Genomic DNA, 25,570 nt, shown 5'->3' on the forward strand with positions numbered 1-25,570 from the left:
TAAGATTAAGGAAGGCTTGCTCTGACTCTTCAGAGTGCAAGACACGGTCTGGTTTTGTGGAAGATACTAACTCCTGCAGTGGTAAAGCCAGAATGGAAAAACCGAGTATCCATGACCTGCAATACCCACACATGCCCAAGAAGGTACGGATCTGGTGCTGGTTCTGCGGTAGTGTCATGGTCTGTATGGCGTGGATTCTGTCCGCTGTCAGCTGTCGGAGGCCTTGGGTAAGACAGTGTCCCAAGTATTTAACCCTGGTCTGGCACGGCTGTAACTTGTCCTTAGCAACCTTATGCCCTGTGTGCGAGAGGTGAAGCAACAAAAGTTTAGTATCATTTAAACATGACATAAACGAATCAGAGCATAACAACAAATCGTCTACATATTGGATTAGTACCGATCCATTGGCAGGTTGAAAAGACTGTAAACAATCATGTAAGGCCTGGGAGAAGATACTGGGGCTGTCAATGAAGCCCTGGGGTAGTCGTGTCCATGTGTACTGTACGCCTTTGTATGTGAAGGCAAATAGGTATTGGCAATCAGGATGAAGGGGGACGGAGAAGAAAGCGGAGCATAAATTTATTACCGTGAAATGGGTTGCGGTTGATGGGATTTGCATAAGGATGACAGCTGGATTTGGCACTACGGGAAATTGACTTTCTACCACCTTATTAACCCCTCTAAGGTCCTGTACCAGCCTGTACCCCCTCCCACCACTCTTTTTCACAGGGAAGATGGGACTGTTGGCTACACTGGCTGTATGGACTAAAATTCCCTGCTGTAGTAAACGCTCAATTATGGGGTGAACCCCTAACTCCACTTCTGGCTTTAATGGGTATTGGGGAATTTTAGGAGTGTGTCTACCGTTTTTCAGGTTTACCATGACGGGAGCTACATTTGCCATTAACCCAGTGTTCTGTCCATCCTTAGTACAAAGGAAACTAGGTAGTTGTTCTAACATTTCATCTACCTGAGCTGAACCCTTGTCTGATGTTATGGTGTGCAGCATTAACCTTTGGGGAGTGTCTAGCACATCCCTTACCTCATGTGCAAACCTTCCTGGGACATCCATAAATATCCCGTCAGGGGTACAATAGATAATACATCCCATTTTGCACAATAAATCTCTTCCCAGGAGATTAGTAGGGGCTGTTGCTGCCAGGAGGAAAGAATGCCTGGCATGCAAAGGCCCAATGGTAACCTCCGTGGGTTTGGTTAAAGGGTAATGCTGTACGTTACCTGTTACACCCATTGCTGGTACTGTCTGGTTTGTTATCTGTAGATTTTCAAGAGATTTTAAAACAGACCTGGTCGCCCCTGTGTCTACTAGGAAGGAACGTTCAGTACCAGCTACATTAACCTTTATTACCGGCTCTTCCCTAGTACCTCCCGTTATCCTGACTGCCTGCAGACTACAGGTATGACCTAACCCCTATAGTTGGCTGTCTTCCCCCAGCAAGGCATTTGCAGCAACTATGTGGGCAGGATTTATCTGGTAGTTCTTATGGTTACGAGATGCATCAATACGTTGCTGCATGTGGGGTTCCTGAATTATGACTCTACAGTCCTTCCTAAAGTGTCCTACTTGGTTACAGTTAAAACATTTCTTAGCTGATCTGTTGGGGAAATTTTGTTGAAGTCCGGGAGGAGGGGATTTTGAGTGTGGGTATGATGGTTTTGGGTGTGTGTGAAGAGTGTGTTGTGGTCTGGTGTGGTATGTGTGAGGGAATTGTATGGGTTGGGCCTGCGCAGGATGGTAGGTGTTTAAGACTTGTAACTGTGCAGGTGGATATGTGTCTGTTGGCTGTAAGTGCATATCTTCTAGAGCTCGAATGCTAACAGCCATCAATTTCTCTCTCTGAGCTTCACGTTTCCTGGTGATATTTTTGTCATGGTCTATTGCAGTTTCCCTGTGCGCGTCAACTGTTATCCCTCTCCAACCAGGGTGTGAGGTCTGAACTCTGTCTTTCAAACTGTCTTTTAGACCGTCCATTAGAACAGTGATGACCATTCCCCGGTAGTGTGTGCTATCCTTAATGTTTTCGATCCCAGTGTACTGAGTGATCGTCTGCAGCCCACGATTAAAGTAATCTTCTGCAGGTTCACTTTCCTTTTGTTTAATGGAGAAGATTTTACTCCAATTAACAACTAACGGGAAAAATATGGCTAGTTGGGCAACTATACGGGCAATGCAATCCTGATTACCTTGATCAGTTAAGGGGATGTCTGCATCCAGAGTACATGCTGTGATAAACTTTTTCACATCTGTACCTTCTGGGAGACATGCTCTTAACACCACTCGCCAATCCTTGTTGGTTGGCTCATGGGCATTGCCTAGATCCTTTATGAAACGCTGACATTTTGCCAGATGTTTCTTGGGGTCAGGAAATTCAGACATAATGGAATGTAGTTCCGCCCGTGTCCAAGGACAGTGCATCGCTACTTCCCTTGTGGGTACGACACCATTCGCATCTGCGTTCCCATTAGGGACAATAATTGTCCTTACAGGGTGGATGCCTCCCACCTCTATACCTTTAAGCCTATTACTGCAGCGAACGGTATTAGTAACCTCCGCTATTGAAACAGTTGGTTCTAATACTTCCTGCACCCTTATTAAAGGAGCCTCCCCCACCATGGGTTCTACTAGGGCCTCCCCCCTATGAGCTAAGGATCCCTCCCCTCCTCTTGATGCCATAGGGGCAGCTACTTGTACTTGCTGGGAAGGTACATTTAATAACTGCACAGCATGGGATACAGCAGACATTGCTACAGGATCACTTTCTGCATCATAGACATTTTCCAAATATTCACTCAGGACCGGGTACAACTTACTTGGTTCAGTTACAAAATTTTTATAGTTTTTGTTATGTGAGGTCATCACCGCCCACCACATAAGGTGGCGGGGGTGTGCAAGCGCAATTCGCAATACCTTTGGCAACGCTACCATGCTGCAAGTTTGCATTTCCCTGTGATGTGTACGCTACGCTGTGTAGTGTTGCGTGCGCATCACCCCTAGGCATGCACGTGGCTCCATGCGGTGCCCCATGCACGCCATTAACCCATGTGCGACTCTCATTCAGCCAGAGTTTCAAAAAATCATCATACTCCACTCTTTTCTTTAGGGATTTCACTCTACATATGTGATCCCTAAGGTTATTTAAAATCTCCATATTAAAGCTTCCAATCTTTGGGAAAGGTTTCTCACTCTTACTCGTCATCTTAACCCACACAGTACAGTGCGTCGTTGCGTACGCACCATATTTAGTGTACATTATATGAAGAGCCGACCCGGTCGGACCTTGCATACACAGCGCATCGTCTACCATCCCTGTTGACTGTTTTGCGCCCATTTTGCGAAAAAAACAACAACAATGATGAGACCGGTGGAAGAATTAACCGATAGGCTGCCTCCACACACCTATTCTACAGTTAGCTAATATCTAAAAATAGGGAACACAGCAATACCTACTAAGGCAAGCACAGTACCACCTATAATAGGGAACACAGGAGTTATCTAGCTACAGATAAAACCACAGTAACCACCTATTGTCCTTTTGTCCCAGCAACCAGCCTCAGTCAGAGATGCCACACTCGTATGGTCCGGTCGCAACACTCAAAGGCCCTAACTGACCGATGAATATTACAACTACACTGGAAGCTATATTTTATCATTAACTCTCTTTAACGATAGAAATCCAGGAGGATCCCCTCTGCCAGTATACCTGTTATGTATACCCTATATTTATTACCTAAATTAGGGACCACGAAGGCACAACCTATTTCACAATCTCAATCATACACCTTACACACTTCTATATTGTGGCCAAATAACAAAAATAAAAAAAATACCTTTCTTTTGATTAATAGCCTTTTGGAGATTACAGCCCTATCAATATGACGTATTTCAGTCTTGATGATTTATTTGAATTCTAACAAAAATGCTAGTCACATGCTTCACTTGCTATTGTGCGTTCGGTTACAAACAATTAGATGTAATCACTACACATGGCAGGAAGTGGCCGTACATCTGGTCGCACGCACTATGCTGCGACTGTTTGCACGTGGTGTACACTAAAACCTTTGTGGCGTTATTGTGTGATCGGTTGCGCATGCAATGCGCGGCCGTTCTACAACAACGTGAGCAAGCACAAATCTCTCTCCACTATCCCAGATTCTAATCAGCCCTCTCTGAATTCGCAAACTGCGAGTCTCATTCTCTGAACAAAAATAGGAACGCAGGAAAAAAATCTGCCGGCGCCTTTCCAGTCTTTTGTTCCAAGACGAGGGGAGCAGTTCAAAAACACAGTGATGGGTGATATCCAACTCGGTGAGCCCCCATTTATTGATACCGTTTGAACAGCATCGATATTAGAGAGATTTGATTGCACAGACCAGATTGCCCATACCTCCCATTTCAATATAAAATAACTTTGTCACACAGAAACAGTTTGCGGTTCCAACACACACAAAGGTTCTATATTGTAAAAAGGGTATAATCAGCCTTAATCTATACAATGCAGCTATATACAGGATAAAGACAAAGATACAATTACCAACACTTTGCCATGCGGTCTGGATCCTAGACTAACAGCTGTCCATCAGGATTGCTGTGTGTTTCTTTAGGGTCAGGCAGGGAGAAAGGTAGCAAAGGAAAGGGGCTGGGATCCAGACTGCATGGCAATTTATAGGTGTACAATTACCTTTGAACATAAGCTGAATACTCAGAGGGGTTCCCTATTGGCCCTTTATTACTGAGTCACAATGGTTGTTGCTATTCATTTGTTAGTAAATGGTTGATGTCACTGGAGGTTGAACTGTTAAAAAAATCCCTTTGTACTAACATTTGGCATGCAAATCTACAGGGGAGGTGTACAGTGATTTATACAGTATAGAGTATAATTCTTGGCAGGTCTTCATAACTCGATAGTGATCCCTTCCATATTCATTCTGTTGGTTTCATATTCCTGTTGAGACAGAGGGAAATTGGTAGATACTACTCATGACCCATTTATCTTATTCCTAATCCCAGATATCATATAACTGCTATTTAACATGTAACATTCACTGTATACCTTTAAAACACATAGCATTGTGCGTATCTCAGTCAGTTTAGGGTTAAATGGGATATAAGTTTATTGTAAGGAAAGGCTGCTGTCCGTCGGGGTAAGGTTTCCGACAATAATACTTAAAAGCTGGCTATGCGATTGAAACGCAAAACAGTATTTAAACAGTATTGCTGTACTAACTTTATGTGTTTATGTAATGTAAAAATGGCGCTTAACTGTTGTGAGCACAGAAGCATGGCTCGCCATTCACAATATGACGAGTTGCGGGGGCATGGGATGCGTGTGCATGTATAGCGAGCATGTGCAATTGCGCGTGCGCAAGTGCGTGCGCAAATGCGGCGGGAGCCTGTGTTCGCATAAAATGGCCGTGGACGATCAAATCGTCCAATGGATGTCGTGTTGCGATTCGTGCGCAATTAAGCGATCGCAACCAATTTATACGGTTTCGACAACGTCATCGATCATATATGAGAAGGCAGCAGTGGGAGTCCCGATGCTCAGGTAAGCTTTGGAAGACATTAGCATATTTTGGCTAATGTGATCCGTAAGAGATCGCAGTTGCGATTGCATGCCCAAAGTTCAGTAGCCTTGAGTAGATATAATGGTGGGGCCCTTAATCTGTTAATGCTGGACCAGAGGCAGATTGCAGTTTCATACTGTATGTTATATTGAAAGCATGTTGTAGACCCCAATTGCCAACCACATTGCATAAACCAAACAAATACATTATTCAGATTCCATTGCAGAAACCACCCATTTCACAACCCCATTTATTTCTTAAGCTGCATACACACACAACGATTTAGTAAATGAACGATTTTAGTAAACGATTTTCATTAATTTTTTCAAGGGAAAAATGAACGCAAATCGTTTACTAAAATCGTTCATTTACTAAATGTAATGAACGATTTTTTTGAACTACAAACGATTTTTGCATATTCCCTTACTGAAAATCGTTGAGTTGGTCAGTCTGACTGAACTACAAACTACAAACGTGAACGCGCATGAACGATAATCGTTCATCGTTTTAACTCAGAAAGTGAACGATTTTTTCAACGATTGAACGATAAATGATATCATTATCGATAATCGTTCAAAAAATCGTTGGGTGTATGCACCTTTACTGTTGTTTTACTTTATTATACAACTGTCTCTAATACATCTTGTACTGCATTTGGAGAGGGGATTGAGTTAAAAAAAAATTGGTTACAGACAAACCTGCAATATTCTATCAGTCCTTTACAAGGCGCTGCTTTGGTATTTGTTTACTGAACTAAAGGTGACACAAATGCTGGAGTCACTGACCCTTAGTTTTGAAGCTTAAAACAGACAAAGCATAGCGCAAAACCTTCTCCTTAGTTGCCATGGGTTTTGCTTTGCTCATTGGTGCCTAAATTTCAGTCAAAGAATAAACTGCAAATACTTAATATACTGTAAGTTGAAGTGTGTTGGCTGAAGGTGACTGTGGAAAGACGTACTTTACAGTTTCCATTTGGGACTGCAGTATAGCGCAGTGGAATGAGGGCCTGATTCAGAGCCGCTCGTAAGCGGCCGCTTGTTCGCTATGAGCAATGTTCGCCCAACTGCACATGCGTATGGGTCTTAATGTGCATGCGCAAACCAGTCATTGCGGTCGGAAATCGAGCGCTCGCAAAACAGCGAGGGGCTGCTAATTTGATTGACAAAATGTACCGTTTGTGGGTGGTAACAGGGGAAGGTGCTTGAAAACGGGGGAGTGGAGATCCGAACACAGGCGTGCCTAACGGTCAAAAGGGCTTTTAATGGGAGTGCATAATTAGTAAAGGAGCGTCATCGACCACGTCACTTGGTTGTCTTTTAGCCTGAACTGCTCGCAGTGATAGCGGTAGGAAAAAGCTACCACAAGCACTGCGAGTAGTTCAGATGCCTTTCGATGTACCCGATTAATCAAATAAATACCGGTTATGACGTGTGATGCGAACGGCAAAGGGGCGTCTTTACAAAATAGAGGCGTCAACAAACTGCAATGAGCGAGCGCTCAATTTAAATAGCCGGCCCCTTTTTTGGAACGACCATCCGCAAATAGCGTCCGGCTCTGAATCAGGCCCTGGGTGTCCAGGAGATCTTCCTCTGCATCTGTGATCAGGTCTGGAGACTTGCTACCTCCTGTGAGGGATTTTATATGTTTTATGTGCAGGGCGGAGATTTGATAATGTGACTGCAATACGTTTTATGTGAATACATTACATCTGTGATAATAGATCCCATTTTTCCTCTGTTCTCTTTTTATGACTGGAAATCATCACAAGGTGACACTAAGAAAATATAATAGGGTCTTGAAACATCAACATAACCTACCTACTGAGCAGTGCTGCCTGTTTTTTTCCTGAGGGGCTGTTCAGCTTGGTATAGGAATTTGTTTATTATCCTAGGAGGACACCCTCGAGATCACCAGTAAATTTATCCAGAGTGCCGGGCTGAATATATATATATATATATATATATATACATCTATATTAGGGGTGAGCGGGTTCGGATTTCTGAAATCCGAACCCCCCTGAGCCCCCCCGATCCGAGTCAGGCTCGACTTTTCCCGCCTGACTCGGATCTGAAATCGAGGCAAAACGTCATCATCCCGCCTTCCGGGTCTCGCAGGTTTTGGATCCTATATAAGGTACCCGCGTCGGCGCCATTTTCTCACTCGGCAGTGGACAGTGAAGAGGGAGGGTGGGAGTTAGGGCTGGCTGGGCTGTGTAGTGTAGTGTAGTGTAGTGCAGAGTAGTGTTGTGCTGTGCTGTGCTGCGCTGTGCTGCTGTTGTCCATAGGGTCTGTGTCCACTACTTCAAAGTCCATAGGGGCTGGCTGTGTTGTGCTGTGCTGCTGTTAATAGGGGCTGTGTCCACTACTTCAAAGTCCATAGGGGCTGGCTGGACTGTGTTGTGCAGTCAGTTCTCCATAGGGGCTGTGTCCACTCCAAAGTCCTGTGCAGTGTCCCAGTCCTAAAGGGGTGCTGTAGTGTTGTCCAGGGGTTGCTCTGTCCATCAGGGGTGCTCCCCCCAAGTGCTAAAAAAATAATATTTTTTCTGTGTTTGTGAATTGTGTGCGCAGTAGCCGCACGTGCATCAACAAAGTAGTGCCAAGCGTGCGCCTGTGTCATAAGTAAAGGGCCGGCTGGCTTGACCATTAAAGGGTGCTGTAACCCCCAAAGTACACTCCAAACCAAATAACAAAATATTTTTTCTGTGTTTGTGAATTGTGTGCGCAGTAGCCGCACGTGCATCAACAAAGTAGTGCCAAGCGTGCGCCTGTGTCATAAGTAAAGGGCCGGCTGGATTGACCGTTAAAGGGTGCTGTAATCCCCAAAGTACACTCCAAACCAAAAAAATAAATATTTTGTGTGTTTGTGAATTGTGTGCGCAGTAGCCACACGTGCATCAACAAAGTAGTGCCAAGCGTGTGCCTGTGTCATAAGTAAAGGGCCGGCTGGCTTGACCATTAAAGGGTGCTGTAACTCCCAAAGTACACTCCAGTCCAAACCAAAAAAATATATATTTTCTGTGTTTGTGAATTGTGTGCGCAGTAGCCGCACGTGCATCAACAAAGTAGTGCCAAGCGTGTGCCTGTGTCATAAGTAAAGGGCCGGCTGGCTTGACCGTTAAAGGGTACTGTAACCCCCAAAGTACACTCCAGTCCAAACCAAAAAAATATATATTTTCTGTGTTTGTGAATTGTGTGCGCAGTAGCCGAACGTGCATCAACAAAGTAGTGCCAAGCGTGTGCCTGTGTCATAAGTAAAGGGCCAGCTGGCTTGACCGTTAAAGGGTGCTGTAACCCCCAAAGTACACTCCAAACCAAAAAAAAAATTATTTTCTGTGTTTGTGAATTGTGTGCGCAGTAGCCGCATGTGCATCAACAAAGTAGTGCCAAGCGTGCGCCTGTGTCATAAGTAAAGGGCCGGCTGGCTTGACCGTTAAAGGGTGCTGTAACCCCCAAAGTACACTCCAAACCAAAAAATATATATTTTCTGTGTTTGTGAATTGTGTGCGCAGTAGCCGCATGTGCATCAACAAAGTAGTGCCAAGCGTGCGCCTGTGTCATAAGTAAAGGGCCGGCTGGCTTGACCGTTAAAGGGTGCTGTAACTCCCAAAGTACACTCCAAACCAAAAAAATATATATTTTCTGTGTTTGTGAAATGTGTGCGCAGTAGACGCACGTGCATCAACAAAGGAGCAACGCCAAGCGTGCGCCTGTGTCCCATAAGTAAAGAGCCGGCTGGCTCATTTCTTAAAGGGTGGTGTAACCCACAAAGTGCACTACTCTCCAGCAAAAATAAAAAAATATTTTCTGTGTTTAGCCGCACGTATATATATCAAATCGATATAACATAAATGGAGGACCAAACATTCTCCGATAAAAATAAAATAGAGAAAGATCAAGAACCACTTCCTCCTAGTGCTGAAGCTGCTGCCACTAGTCATGACATAGACGATAACATGCCATCAACGTCGTCTGCCAAGGCCGATGCCCAATGTCATAATAGAGGGCACATACAATCCCAAATGACAAAGTTCAGGAAAATGACCTTGAAAAAAACATTTAAATCAGCTGAAGAGAAACGTAAACTTGAAAATATGCCATTTACGGCAGGGAGTGGCAAGGAACGGCTAAGGTCGATCCCTAGTATGTTCTTGACTAGTGGTTCAGCTTCACATGACGATGGAAGCCCTCCTCCCACTAAAAAAATCAAAAGAGTTAAGCTGGCAAAAGCACAGCGAAGAACTGTGCTTTCTAAGAAGATATCACAAATCCCCAAGGAGAGTCCAAGTGTGGTGGTGGTTGCGATGCCTGACCTTCCCAGCACTGGACGGGAAGAGGTGGCTCTTTCCATTATTTGCACGCCCCCTGCAAGTGCTGAAAGGAGCACCCACAGTCCACTTGCTGATATGCAAATTGAAGATGTCACTGTTGAAGTACAACAGGATGAGGATACTGGTGTAGCTGGCGCTGAGGAGGAAGTTGGCGAGGAGGATTCTGATGGTGATGTGGTTTGTTTAAATCAGGCTTCGGGGGAGACAGTTGTTGTCCGTGGGATGAAAAAGCCCATCACGGTCATGCCTGGGCAGAAGACCAAACATTCCACCTCTTTGGTCTGGCAATATTTCTATCCAAATCCGGACAACAACTGTCTTGCCATATGTACCATATGTAAAGGTGAAATAAGTAGGGGTAGGGACGTCAACCACCTAGGAACATCCTCCCTTATACGGCACCTGCAGCGCGTTCATAAAAAGTTACTGTCAAGTTCAGAAACTTTGGCTAAGACCGTAAGCAGTCCAGGGACACCTAAATCCCGTTGTCCTGTTGTATCCAAGCGCCTGCAAACCACACCGTCAACTCCCTCCTCGTCAATTTCCTCCTTAGTCAGGATCGGAAGTAGTCCTGCAGGCCATGTCACTGGCATGACTGACTCTCCTATCCGGGATTCCTCCGGAGGATCCTGCATTGCTATGCCTACTGCTGCCGTTGCTGCTGTTGCTGCTGCTGGGAGTCGTTCATCATCCCAGAGAGGAAGTAGGAACACCACTACTTTTACTAAACAATTGACCCTCCAACAGTCCTTAGCGAGGAGGATGAAGTACAACAGCAGTCATCCTGAAGCAAAATGTATAACTGAGGCCTTGACTGCTATGTTGGTGTTAGACGTGCATCCAGTATCCGCCATTGGTGCAGTGGGATTTAGACAATTGATGGAGGTAGTGTGTCCCCGGTTCCAAATCCCGTCTAGATTCCACTTCACTAGGCAGGCGATACCGAGACTGTACAGAAACGTCAGAAAAAGTGTCCTCAGTGTCCTGAAAAATGCCGTTGTACACAATGTCCACTTAACCACGGACATGTGGACAAGTGGAACAGGGCAGACTAAGGACTATATGACTGTGACAGCCCACTGGGTAGATGTATCACCTTACGCAGCAACAGCAGCAGCGTCACCAGTAGCAGCATCTCAGAAACGCCAGCTCGTTCCAAGGCAGGCTACGCTGTGTATCACCGGTTTCAGTAAGAGGCACACCGCCGACAACCTCTTAGAGAAACTGAGGGAAATCATCGCCCAGTGGCTTACCCCACTTAGACTCTCCTGGGGATTTGTGATATCTGACAATGCCACCAATATTGTGCAGGCATTACATCTGGGCAAATTCCAGCACATCCCATGTTTTACTCACACAATAAACTTGGTGGTGCAGAATTTTCTGAAAAGCAACAGGGGCGTGCAGGAGACGCTTTGGGTGGCCCGAAAAATTTCTGGCCACTTTTGCCATTCAGCGACTGCGTGCCGAAGACTGGAGCGCCAGCAAACACTCTTGAACCTGCCCCGCCATCACCTGAAGCAAGAGGTTGTGACGCGGTGGAACTCAACCCTCTATATGCTTCAGAGGATGGAGGAGCAGCAAAAGGCCATACAAGCCTATACATCCACCTATGACATAGGCAAAGGAGGGGGTATGCACCTGACTCAAGCGCAGTGGAGAATGATTTCCGTGTTGTGCAAGGTTCTCCAGCCCTTCGAACTTGCCACACGTGAAGTCAGTTCAGACACTGCCAGCTTCAGTCAGGTCATTCCCCTCATCAGGCTTTTGCAGAAGCAGCTGGAGAAAGTGAAGGAGGAGCTAAGACGGAGCGATTCCGCTCGGCATGTGGGACTTGTGGATGAAGCCCTTCATTCGCTTTGCCAGGATTCCAGGGTGGTCAATCTGTTGAAATCAGACCACTACATTTTGGCCACCGTGCTCGATCCTAGGTTTAAAGCCTATGTGGTGTCTCTCTTTCCGGCCGACACAAGCCTGCAGAGGTGCAAAGACCTGCTAGTGAACACACTGTCAGCTGAAGCGGAACGTGACACGTCAACAGCTCCTTCTTCATTTTCTCCCGCAACTGGGGCTGCCAGGAAAAAACTTAGGTATCCTAAGCAACCCGCTGGCGGTGATGCAGGGCAGGCAGGACCAAGTTTGGACATCTGGTCCCGACTGAAGGACCTGGCAACAATTTCTGACATGTCTACTGTCACTGCATATGATACTGTCACCATTGACAGAATGGTGGAGGATTACATCGGTGACAGCATCCAAGTAGGCATGTCAGACAGTCCATACCTGTACTGGCAGGAAAAAGAGGCAATTTGGAGGCCCCTGTACAAACTGGCTCTATTTTACCTGAGTTGCCCCCCTCCAGTGTGTACTCCGAAAGAGTGTTTAGTGCAGCCGGGAACCTTGTCAGCGAAAGGCGTAGGAGGTTGCTTCCACAGAATGTGGAGAAGATGATGTTCATCAAAATGAATTATCAGCTCTTCCAGGGAGACCAGCCTCCGGAACGTACAGAGGGACCTGTGGTGGTGGATTCCAGTGGGGACGAGTTAATACTCTGTGAGGATGAGGATGTACACACTGAAGAGGGTGAGGAATCGGTGGATGAGGAGGTTGAGGATGACATCTTGCCTCCGTAGAGCCAGTTTGTGCAGGGACAGATTAATTGCCAGCTTGTTTTATGGGGGCCCAAACGAACCAATCATTTCAGCCACAGTTGTGTGGCAGACCCTGGCGCTGAAATGATTGGTTTGTTAAAGTGTGCATGTCCTGTTTATACAACATAAGGGTGGGTGGGAGGGCCCAAGGACAATTCCATCTTGCACCTCTTTTTTTTCTTTGCATTATGTACAGTTTGGGGCCTAGTTTTTCAAACTGCCATCCTGTCTGCCACTGCAGTATCACGCCTAGATGGGTCACGTGTTTGTGCCGCCCACTCGTGTCGCTTAGCATAGTCATCCAGCTACCTCGGTGCAACCTTTTGGACATAAAAACACTATTGTGAGGTGTGAGGTGTTCAGAATAGACTGGAAATGAGTGGAAATTAAGGTTATTGAGGTTAATAATAGCATAGGAGCAGAAAAACCTACAAATTCTGTGATTTTAGCTGTTTTTATGCTTTTTTTCAAAAAAATACAGATCCAAAACACAAAACCCAGAACCCAAAACACGGAAGGGTGGTTTTGGCAAAACCAATGCAGATCCAAAACACGAAGAAAGATCCAGATCCAAAACACAAAACACGAAAAGTGGCCGGTGCACACCCCTAATATATATACACTATATTTATAGTAATGCCCCTGCTGGGGGAGAGAGCGTGTAGCTGCGCTGGCTCTGGGGTAGCAGCGGCAGGTGGCCCCAGTGGCAGGTGGCGGCAGGGGGGGGACAGGCAGAGCTCAGCCCTGGAATGCCCCTAGCATTCTGAGTCGCCCCTAGGCATTTGCTTATAATGCCTATGCCTGGGGCCGGGTCTGCCCTTGTGTGTAATACCATCTTCAGGTGGTGTTAACCAACAGAAGTCTATGGGCTTCTTTTCCGGAAGCCTCCCATGAGAGGGATCCAATCGGATCCCTCCCATCTCCCCCTGCAGCAAGCGTCCTGCGCATGCACAGAAGGACCCAGAGGGACGTCTGAATGTTAAACCCGGAAGTCCCTCTCTGCTAGGGCATTGCAAAGGATAGCTCTTATCGAGAGAGCTGTCCTTTGCAATTTTCATCGCATTTCTAGGTACATACAGCGGTAATCAACTGCTGTATGTACCCAATGAGAGGTGGGATGTACCGCATCATGGATGCGATGCTTAGTACATCCCGCCCAAGGAGAGTTACAAGTTGATATGTCAGTGATATGATAAAGTTCCTGTAAGGGCGATCACAAAAGGATTATAGGATAATTCTCACTTGGTATTACATATACTATATATAATATACAGTATACATCTCCTGTAGCATCAATAATGTTCAAATATAGTAAATTCATATATATTTTATTAAAAATTTTTTAACTTTATTTAGATACATTGTAAACTGCAGTATTTTGTACTGTCTTTGTGTCCTGTATTCTCCTCATTTCTTCTGACCATTTCCCTATCTGCACTATTGCTGGAGATGTTTTCAAAGTTCTTCCAGAAGGTCCTAAATTCCTAGTAAAAGACATTACATCTGTAGCCCTGTCTACGCCCAGTGCGAATGTGATGCACTAGGGATGGCATGCTGGGGAAGTGTTGACAACAAGCAGTACAGCCATATGTAATTCCTGTGGGAACCGTATAAGCTGACACCCTAAGGATGTCCCAGGTGCTAAATATGTTCTTGTCTTTAGCAGTTGAGCTGTTTGACTGTAAACTTTGCTGCATTTATGAAGTTTGTTCCTCTATTACTCTTTAGGGTCTATTTACTAAGCAGTGTTAGGAGACAGAGTGAAAAAGAAAGTGATAAGGTGCCAGCCAATCAGCTCCCGTTGTATATTTATCTTCTCAGAAGGAGTCTGGCTCAGAGGAGTGAGTGGAAGTAGCACAGCAGCATAAGCAACGCTACCATCACATGTTCTGCCTCTGCTGGAACCGTGCCTGCCTGCAAGGGGATAAAGGATAAGAATAGTGGGTTGGCAATAGTACAGTATTGCTCCTTTATGTTCAGTATTTTCCACTAGAAATTGCTTATTTCCCATAATTCAGACTCCTGATGCTCCCCAATATAAAGCACTAATAGGGGTAGATTGACATAACTGAATACTTAGAAAATCAGGAGTTATTATACTTCTCTCTGACTGTCCTCAGAGTGCAAGTACGATCAGTCCTATTGGAAAAAACAGTAAATCTGTCCATGACCACGTGTCACTGCTCATCAAATGATAAATCTGTGATCCATGGGGGAGTAGCAAACAAAATTGCCATACATTAAGAAGACCATTTATATTTTATGAAATGCACATTCATTTGTCAAGCAAATTATTTTCATAAAAGAATCCGGCACAGAGGAGACCAAGGAAATGAAGGTTATTTATATGGCCTGATTCAGAGCTGCACACAAAGAGGCCGCATCTCTGGATGCCAATACATAGATAGTGTCCAAGCATCCTACGCTCCCGGACTGTAGCCTAGTCCATGCTCAGGTGCACCACCCCTTGAAATACACAAAATACAAATATGAGCGGTCCAAATGCACAGTCCTTCAGATGGAAGGTATTGATCCCACTAAATTCGGATGTAGGTAATCCACCACTCTCAGAAAAGAAGTAAAACACAACATGCGATTATTCTACAATGTTCTCTCTGACGGCCTCGGACACAGGTGCTTTGCAACAACCTTTGCTACAGTCACTTCACGTGTTGCTCTGAATCAGGCCTACACTTTTGTCACCATATAATGAGGCTCATGTAGCTCCAAATGGTCCCATTCGGTGTGCTATGGTCCGTGTGACTCAGCTGCACCAGAGTGTCCTATTTGCATCTTATTCACATTGATAAAAAAAACTAGGAGAGACAAAACTAAACTACTAGTGTACACTGACTCCTGGGGCTTGCAGTATTAGTACAACTATGTGCGACTTGTTCTATTAATGAGAGGTATAACGCTAATGCATCAGTGGGTGTGTACAACTGATATGTCTGCTTACAGTGTTGTTCACAGACAAATCAGGTCAGCCCTGCAGCACAGCCGATGCCGATATATCTAGTATGTGTGTACGGGTGACCCGCCGACCGCCCATACACTGGCTGCAGGGACCACTGACACTGACATCTCAACTGGGCAGAAAAATTTAAATACCCACCCAGTTCTGATGACAGTCCAGACATATCAAGCGGCCAGGGCCGGACTTGCCAATCGGGCACTTCTGGCAATGCCAGAAGGACTGATGGCCTCAGGGCCGGCTCATGGATGGTGGAAGTGCACCCGCCCTCCACCCCACACCACCTGATACTTGATATGCGCTCAGGGGGAGGGAAGGGGGTGGCGGCAGTGATGGGCCGATGCACTCTGCTCGGCTGGGAAGAGACTGGGGAGTGCCTCGAGGCCGCACCCCCTTGAAACTTAACCACGTTCCTGCGAATGGTCAGTTAGTAAGTGTATATATCTTACCAATAGGCTGCTCGGTAATAGTGCTAGTGACCAAAGGATATGTTTACAATTATTTGAGAATTAGTCTCATTAATTCTAATGTTACATCACCGCTTATTACTACAATGAGAAATTAAGTATTATGGGTATCCGGTAGGAGCCCGACCTTGTGATGTGTAAAAAGTAAAGTGATCGCTGATGCAACATCCGAGTTCTGACCCCAGCAGAGCTGTAGCACATGTGTAGTTATCAGACCCAGAGCCGTAACTAGACTTTTTGGTGCCCTGTGCCAGAAAGAACATTGGCGCCCCCCTCATTTTTCAAAGGGACGTAATGCACCCAAAAAAGGGGAATGGACTCATGGGGAAGAGCCAGGGAAGAGATAGGAGAGGCCACGAGATGCTGGGGATGAAATAAGAGGAAGCTACAAGCAAGAATGATAATAAACAGAAATTTTACAGGCCCAAACAGCCCCCCCTGACCTGTGGTGCCCTGTGCGATGGCACCGGCCGCACTACCCTAGCTACGGCCCTGCGCAGACCACTCATGTATCAGTGATCATTACTGAGGAGGGATCGAAAGATAGCGTCAGCTATCAGGGCCAACCTACAATTTCCAGAGCATGGTGAATTTCGTAATTTAGCAGCCACCATACAAAACTATAGGGGCTGATTTGGCATAGAAAACAGGGTACCCACAATATATGCCCTGCGTCCCCATTTTATACATCCTGGTGATATTTACATTTTTCAGGTAACTCCCAGAAACGTCAGTTTTTTGCATATTTCCCACATTATTATTATGCATAAATATGCTCCAAAGTATCCAAGTTTAGGGCCAGTCACTTAAATTTTCTTTATATGCTGAAATAAGTTATGCTGAGTTTAGTTTAAAGTTTTTAGATCTGCCTCCTGCATTTAAGATATTCTGACTGTTTTCTTCTAGGATGCTGAATATTCTCTTTTCCTTTCATGTTATTGAAACTGTAATAATGTTACGTTATTTCATGCTGTATCCCTTTGTCGTTTTCAACCATCTTAACTCATACTTGCCAACTCCCCCTCATTGTCAGGGAGACTCCCTGAAATACTGTAGCAGCAATCTCCCTGACTCCCTGAAGAGTCTACCAATCTCCCTGATTGTAATGGGTTATGAAGACGATATATAAAAATTAAATCAGAGATATATGCATTTAAATGGGATCATCAGAATAATTTCCGTGCATTGGTTATTAGGCACCATGATCCCTATAACTACATTTATTTTCTGCATGTTTCATCAAGAAGTAGATCTTACTAACTGCTTTGGGGCTCATTTATATTTGGATGAAAGCCAATGTTATGACACGCCTCTCAGATGTAGCAGTACACGCCCACTTTAACTCCATGCTCATAGGTGCTGCTTTCACAATCTCCCTGAAATGAATTTTCAAAGGTAGGCAAGTATGTCTTAACTCAGTAGATATTACAGGTCTCAAGGTTATTTCTCTTTGCTGTACATTGAACATTTTATTGATTTGATTTTACATCCCACACAATTGTTTTGAGATACTGTAATGATGCATACACATGGTCAGACTTTCTGTCAGATCTGAACAATAATGATTTTAAAAATCGTTCAATCATTCATATCTAAAAGAAAATCTGACATGTGAGCCTGCAACGGTGCGCTTTCCCGATTGTCAGATAACAATATCTCACATCTGATGTGTTTGCAGTCAGATTTGGACGATTCCATTCATTTTTGAACTGTCTGAAATCGTTCAATCGTTCATATCGTTCATCTGACAGTTCTGACCGTGTGTATGCACCATTAAGTCATTTTTTTCCAGTTACTTTAAAGTGTTTAGATCACTTACTGTATCTGCTGTAAACATAAATGGGAACTGTTTGTATACATTAAATAAATATTTTTTGTATTCGTAAAAAAAATTTTGTATAATGTTTACATCACAGTTATAAACCATATTCTGATATATATATAGTATTTGGGACTGGATAAACTTTTTATTATTGTATGTTTTCACTATACAGAATAAATAGTTTTTGCATATTTACAGTATGATGTTCTCATTAAGCTATTTATTGTAGTTTAGAGTGAATTACTTATTGCCTTTGGGCAATATATATTTTATTATCTACTAGCATAGCTGGGTATGGTAACTAGCATGTTCTAGGTCGATATTCATTGTTGTTGACATTCATAATGTTGACATGAGAATGTTGAGATGGGCGACTGCTGAAATCTCATCATGATAGAATGTCGACAATGTGTCTCTGGTGGTCCAGTGGTGTCTTATCTGGTCCCAACATCAGCACCATCTTCAGCAGTGGCTTCCGGGTTTTTCTGGTCCCGTGAGGAGCATTTCTTGCATTGTCATCTGATGCACTAGTGTTACAGTGATCCCGTCGCCCTATCCCTAACCCTAATCACTATTATTATTATTATTATTTATTTATATGGCACCCCAAATGTTCCGCAGCGCCTTACAAAGCACATAAATAAGTTGTAGACAAGCGACTTACAGAACAATACAATACAGGACCAGGACATGGATAATATACATTGCTACATTAGCGACCATAACACCCAGATAAGCAACAGAGCATAAGCAACCAAGTGTTAGGTGCCATAGTGGAGAGTAAGAAGTAGATGAAACTAAAGTAGGGAGAAGCACAAGAGGGTAGAGGGTCCTGCTCGTAAAAGCTTACATTCTAAAAGACTAACCCTCTCCCTAGAGCCTAACCCTAACCCTCCCATCTCACAACCTACCCATTACCAGGCCAAGGTGTTTGTCACATGCCTCTTATAAAGCCCATCAGACCCCCACATGCTCCCCATCCATAAGTCCTATATTGTACTTGTTATGGTTTTTCCAGGACACCCTGCGTAAACTACCAAAACTTTAGGGCGAGCTCTTCTGCCACTAGTAGACGCCCGTTATTTCCTTAGAACAGGGGTGGGGAACCTTTATTCTGCCGAGGGCCATTTTGATATATATAACATTATTTGTGGGCCCGATGCAGGCCACGCCCCCTCCGTGTGACATCACACGGGGGAGGGTCACAATCGCTGGTGATTACAGCAATGACTGGAGCATCCTGAGGATGCTCTGGGGAGCTGTAAGGGCAGCGGTGTGACCATCTGAAGCAACCTAAGGATACTCCAGGTGGCACTGCTGCATAGATTCCGGCTGCAGAGTGCCATTCTAGGCACCTTGCTAGCCAAATGAGGCTAGCAGAAATATGCACTGAGGGCCAGATTAAATGATTATGCATATCTTAAACGGCCCCCAGGCCTGAGGTTTCCCATCCCTGCCTTAGAGCTATGTACGTTCACCGGTACTTAAATTCGAAGTAATAAGGGTTTACGCAGACCACCCAGGAGTACCAGAATAGAAGATGACACAAATGAGAACCAGTAGCTGAGATGCGACTTGTACAGCACTGATGGTATAGATGCGGTTAATGAAGCACTGGTGTTATAGATGCAGTTAATGCAGCACTGGTGGTACAGATGAGGTTAATGCAGCACTGGTGGTACAGATGAGGTTAATGCAGCACTAGTGGTATAGATGAGGTTAATGCAGCACTGGTGGTATATATGCGGTTAATGCAGCACTAGTGGTATAGATGAGGTTAATGCAGCACTGGTGGTATATATGCAGTTAATGCAGCACTGGTGGTATAGATGAGGTTAATGCAGCACTGGTGGTATTAATGCAGCACTGGTGGTATAGATGCGGTTAATGCAGCACTAGTGGTATAGATGAGGTTAATGCAGCACTGGTGGTACAGTCTGTGGAATAAATATATTTTTTCGTTGTAGAATTAGAGAAGGCAGGTATATCCTGTTGAATTGATACAGCAAGTAGATGGTAGACTTGATGTGGCTGATATAGCCCTTGAATTGATACAAATGGTAGAATTGATGTAGCTGGTATAACCCGTGGAATTGATGCAGCGAGTAGCTGGAAGAATTGATGTGGCTGGTATTGCCAGTAGAATTGAATTGATGCAGCAAGTAGCTGGAAGGATTGATGTGGCTTGATTAGCCGCGGTGCGGCTACAAGAGTCGGAGGATTCGGTGCGCCCTAAGGACCGAGGTGCGACTTAGTTAGCCGTGATGCGGCTATGAGAGCTGGAGGATATAGGGCACCCTGATGACCGAGATGTGGCTTGATTAGCCGTGGTGCGGCTTCAAGAGTCGGAGGATTCGGAGCGGCCTAAGAACTGACGTGCAGCTTTGTTAGCCGTGGAGTGGCTACGAGAGCCAGAGAATTCAGTGCGGCCTTAAGACCGAAGTACAATTTGGAGAGATGCAGGAACAGAGTCCAGAAGCAGGAACGGTAAGGCACGTACGTAGACGCTATAGCTGGCAAGGCTGTGAGGATGCCGCTGGATATTTAAACAGACGAAGAATCAATCAAAGTAACGGAGGATCCTTCAGTGTTCCGGTAACACGTGATGTCATCCGGCATCCAGATCGCCTAGCAACAGATGGTGTAATACTCATACGGCAGGCGGAAGTAGAAGGAGTAACCATCGAAGTTGTTAGAAATGAATTTGCACTATTTGCATGAGACCCCTAGAGCTCGCTGATGGGGCTCTGCAATAGGCAGGGATCCAAAGAGAATTAACCTGGAGTTAGAAGCAGGCAAGGCAAGAGTTAATTGCAGGGGCACACAGGTGCAGGTGTGTACTGGAGTCTGCTACTGGGAGACTTGCTAGAGGATCTGAGAGACAAAACTGCAGACTTGCAATTTACAGACACAGTTTGGGTGAAATAGTGTTGCACCTGCAATGTTGGATATGGACTTGATTGTGGCAGGCCAGCTACTCAGGATGCAGGTGGAAATACTGTTAAACCTGCAATGCTGGATATGAACTTGATAGTGGTGGGCCTGCTACTCAGGATGCAGGTGGGAATACTGTTGAACCTGCAATGCTTAATATGGACTTGATTGTGGCAGGCCAGCTTCTTAGAATGCAGGTGGGAGTTTGTTATAGAACCAGTACTTGAAATGGTTGAAATGGCAGGTGGATTCAGGTTGGAGTTTGTAACTGAACCAGTAGTTGATGTAGTTGAACTGGCAGGATGAATCCACAGGTACACGCTGGGTCTAGACACAAACCGGAGGAGACACAGAAGGTAAGCTGGAGGGTCTTGGCAAGACACAGGCACAGAGCTGGGATGGACACGGGAACAGGGCAGAATCCAGCTGGACACATGAGTAGGACTGGCAGTGACAGGACACTGAGGACTGAGTCTGAGAGCAAAGGTATACAACGGCAGGATACTGGACACAGGAAAAAAGGTTCAGGAGCAAGGGTTGGGGCTTCTGATTGACAGACTTAAAGGGAATAAGCCAAGTTGCGTGCCAGGGCCAGATGGACTCGTGAAGCAGGAATAATAGGATCATCTGAACCCAACAACTGTTGAGCAAGTAGAAAACTCCTGGACAGCGCATCTGCCTTGACGTTCCTAGATCCAGGAGGGAAAGAGATGATATAGTTGAAGCAGGTGAAAAATAATGCCCAGCGTGCCTGTCTGGAATTAAGTCATTTAACAGATTCAATATATACCAAGCTCTTGGTAAGAATAGTGACCTGAAATTTAGCCCCCTCTAACCAGTGCCTCCAATACGCTAAGCCTATTTGATCGCCAGTAACTCACGATTGCCCACATCATGGTTTCTTTCAGCTGAGGCGAACTTATGGGGAAAAATAAGCGCACGGATGCAACTTATTGTTTTGAGGGTCTTTCTGGGAAAGGAAGGCTCCCGCATCCACTTCCACGATAAAGGGGAAATACAGATTCAGGTGTCGGATAACTGAGGCATTGGTGAAAGCAGCTTTAAGGTGATTAAACGCCTGCACAGCCTCAGAAGACCAATTATCAGTGTCTGCTCCCATTTTGGTCAACTCTACTATTGGAGCCACGATTGTAAAGAAGGAGTTGATGAATCTCCTATAATAATTGGCGAACCCGAGAAACCGTTGGATGACTTTAAGGGTCGTGGGCTGCACCCAGTCCATGATAGCAGTGACCTCACTTGGATCCACAGAGAACCCCTCGTCATGGGCTGGGAAATTGGAAGGGGTGGACCCGAGCTGGGTTGAGTGACAGAGACACCAGGACCAGAAGGGAGTTTGAAGTTAGATGGTTTAATGTAATTCTTTAACATACAGATGAAAGAGGACTACCTGAGTGATGGTAAATAAAGTCCTTCAAACAGCAGGGCTCAGAAGCATAGGTCTGGCTAGAGCAAGAGCACTAGTGTACTGGCAATGAGACAGGGAAGGGCTTTTATACCCCTGGCCGAATGCTGATTGGCTGGAGTGACTGGAGAGCGCTGCTGACTGGATGGGGTTGAATCACCTGACCTGATCCAAGATGGCCGCACCCATGATTCGGATGTCTGGCATGCAGAAGCACAGGAAGTGCATGGAGAGGCAGCAGGAACAGCTAGGCAACAGCGGGGATGCAAGGAACCACCTTCTGGCATAGGCCTCACTCTGGATTGCCCTGAAAGCAGCGGCCGGCCACTCAGCAAACCGCGATGACACCAGCGCATGGGAAGGTGCAGGGGTCTCTGATGGAGGTCTCTAGCACGGTTTGTGACACCCCTGAGAAGAGATGATATGTCCTAGGAAGGAAACCTCTGTCACTTGGAATTCGCATTTCTCAAGTTTGGCGAAGAGATGATTTTCATGCAGTTTTTGTAATATCTGTTAGACATGTAGACAATGTAGATCCAGAGACTGGCAGTAGATCAAGATATTGTCCAGATATACCACCGCAAATACGCCCAAAAATTCATGGAGAACATCGTTAATTAGATCCTTGAAGACAGCTGGGATGTTAGACAGCCTGAAAGGCATGACCAGGTACTCAAAATGGCCAGAAAGAGTATTTTAAGGCTGTCTTCCACTCATAACCTCTTCGAATCTGGATCCAGTTGTAAGCTCCACGTAGATTGATTTTAGAGAAGTTGGTTGCCTCACGCACTTGATCAAACAGTACCGAAATTAGTGGCAGTGGATAGGAATTTTTAACAGTGATGTTGTTAAGACCCCTGTAATCAATACAAGGCCTAAGTGACCCATCTTTTTTTTCAACAGAAAAGAATCCTGCTCCAGCAGGAGATTTGGATGGGCAGATGAATCCTTTGGCTAGTGCGTCTTTGATATAGTCCTCCATAGCCTTATTCTCTGGAATCGACAAGGCACATAAGCATCCTTTATGCAATTTAGCACCAGGGACTAAGTTGATTGCACAATCATACGGTCGATGAGGAGGGAGAATGTCACCCCTCAGTCTGGAGAACACATCAGAAAAATCACGGTACTGAGGAGGAATGTCAGTGGAAGGTTTTGACACAGATGGTTGCAACAGTCGAACAGATAATGCAAGACAGTGGGAATTACATCTGGAACTCCACTTGGTAATTTCACTGGTTTTCCAATCTATAACTGGATTGTGATTTCTGAGCCAGGGGAGGCCCAGGATTATGGGTGCCAGAGGACAATGTACTGTATAAGAAGAAAGGAAATTTCTTCGGAATGTAACAATCCCACGGATAGACTAATGGAAGGTGTCCGGAAAGCTACTACACCATCAGGAAAAGTTGGCCATCTAAACCACAAATGGAAATAGAGTGATCCAAAGTCACAGCAGGGATACCCAGCATCTTGAAAAAGGATTGGTCCATGAAACTACCAGCCGTGGTAATACATTTTCTCGCAGATATCCGAAGAATACCAGGAACCAAAACAGAATTTTTTCGGGAAACTGGTGCGAGGCCTAAATGTAATTTCTCCTGAACATTTAGGCCTTCCCGTTTACTGGCTTGTTTGGGCAGTTATTAACTAAGTGACCTTTGTGACCGCAGTACATGCACAGGCCTAAGGAGTGCCTCCTGTACTTTTCCTCAGGATGCAGATTAAATGCTCCAACCTGCATCAGTTCTTCAGAGTCAGGAGGAGGATCCCAGGAGGGACCCTAGGAGTTCTAGTAGGCAGATTCCTCTCATGTCTGCGTTCACGAAGACGAAGGTCGATGCTGATGACAAGGTGCATAAAATCATCTAGAGACTCTGAAACAGGGTACTGAACCAAAATGTCTTTTATGGGCTCAGAAAGACCTAGGCGGAACTGGCTACGAAGAGCAGGGTCATTACATCCAGAGTCCACTGCCCACCTACGAAACTCTGTGCAGTAATCTTCTGCTGCCCTCAGTCCTTGTTTAAGAGATTGTAGTTTAGTCTCAGCCATTGCGGTCTTATCCAGGTCATTATACAGGAGGCCTAATGCCTTGAAAAAAGGCTCTATGGAGAGAAGGGCACTATGAGTGGAGTGTAGTCCAAAAGCCCAGGTCTGTGGATCTACTTGACGGAGAGAAATGACAAGACCAACACATTGTGCCTTGGTTCCAGAGGAAATGGGACATAATTTAAAATAGAGCTTACAAATCTCCCTGAAATTGAGAAATTTCCTGCGATCACCTGAGAATCGGTCAGAGAGATGCATTTTGGGTTCCTTGACACTCATTTGGGCTGAAGTGAAATGAACATCTTCCACCCTGAGGGAGAGTTCCTGCACCTTCTGGATAAAAATTTGAATCTGCCCGCCAGAACCTGAGTTGGATTTTGTGAACGCTCCATTCATGTCACTGCTGTATTGGCCGGCTATGATTTTCTGCCACTAACAGCCACCTGTTGTTCCCTTAAAGCTATGTGCATTCACCGGTATTTAAGCGGCCGCCTGGACTTAAACTCAAAGTAATAGGGGTTTACGCAGACCACCCCGGAGTACCAGAATAGAAGATGACACAAATGAGAACCGGTAGCTGAGATGCGACTTGTGCAGCACTGTCTGTGGAATAAATACAGCTTACAGCTGGAGGATTAGAGATGGCAGGTATACTTTAACCTGTTGAATTGATGCAGCTAGTAGTTGGTAGAATTAATATGGCTGGTATAGCCTGTAGAATTGATGCAGCAGGTAGCTGGTAGAATTGATGTGGCTGGTATAGCTCATTGAGTTGATGCAGCTGGTAGAATTGATGTGGCTGGTATAGCCTGTGGAATTGATGCAGCGAGTAGCTGAAATAATTGGTGTGGCTGGTATTGCCAATAGAATTGCTGCAGCAAGTAGCTGGAAGGATTGATGTGGCTGGTATAGCCTGGGTGCAGCTATGAGAGCCGGAGGCTTCGGTGCGGCCTAAGGACCGAGGTGCAGCTTAGTTAGCTGTGATGCAGCTACGAGAGCCAGAGGATTCAGTGCGGCCTAAGGTGCGGCTTAGTTAGCCGTGATGCGGCTATGAGAGCCGAAGGATATGGTGCGGCCTGATGACCAATATATGGCTTGATTAGCCGTGGTGTGGCTACAAGAGCCGGAGGATTCGGAGCGGTCTAAAGACCGAGGTGGGGATTGGTTAGCTGTGCAGGGGCTACGAGAGCCAGAGGATTCGGTGCGGCCTAAAGACCAAGGTACAATTTGGAGAGATGCAGGAACCGGAAGGGCACGTACGGAGACGCTATAGGCGGCAAGGCTGTGAGGATGCAGCCGGATATTTAAACAGACGAAGAACCAATCAAAGT

The sequence above is a fragment of the Taudactylus pleione genome, unplaced genomic scaffold (assembly GCF_031769625.1).
Source record: "Taudactylus pleione unplaced genomic scaffold, aTauple2 ptg000201l, whole genome shotgun sequence".
Classification (NCBI taxonomy): domain Eukaryota; kingdom Metazoa; phylum Chordata; class Amphibia; order Anura; family Myobatrachidae; genus Taudactylus; species Taudactylus pleione.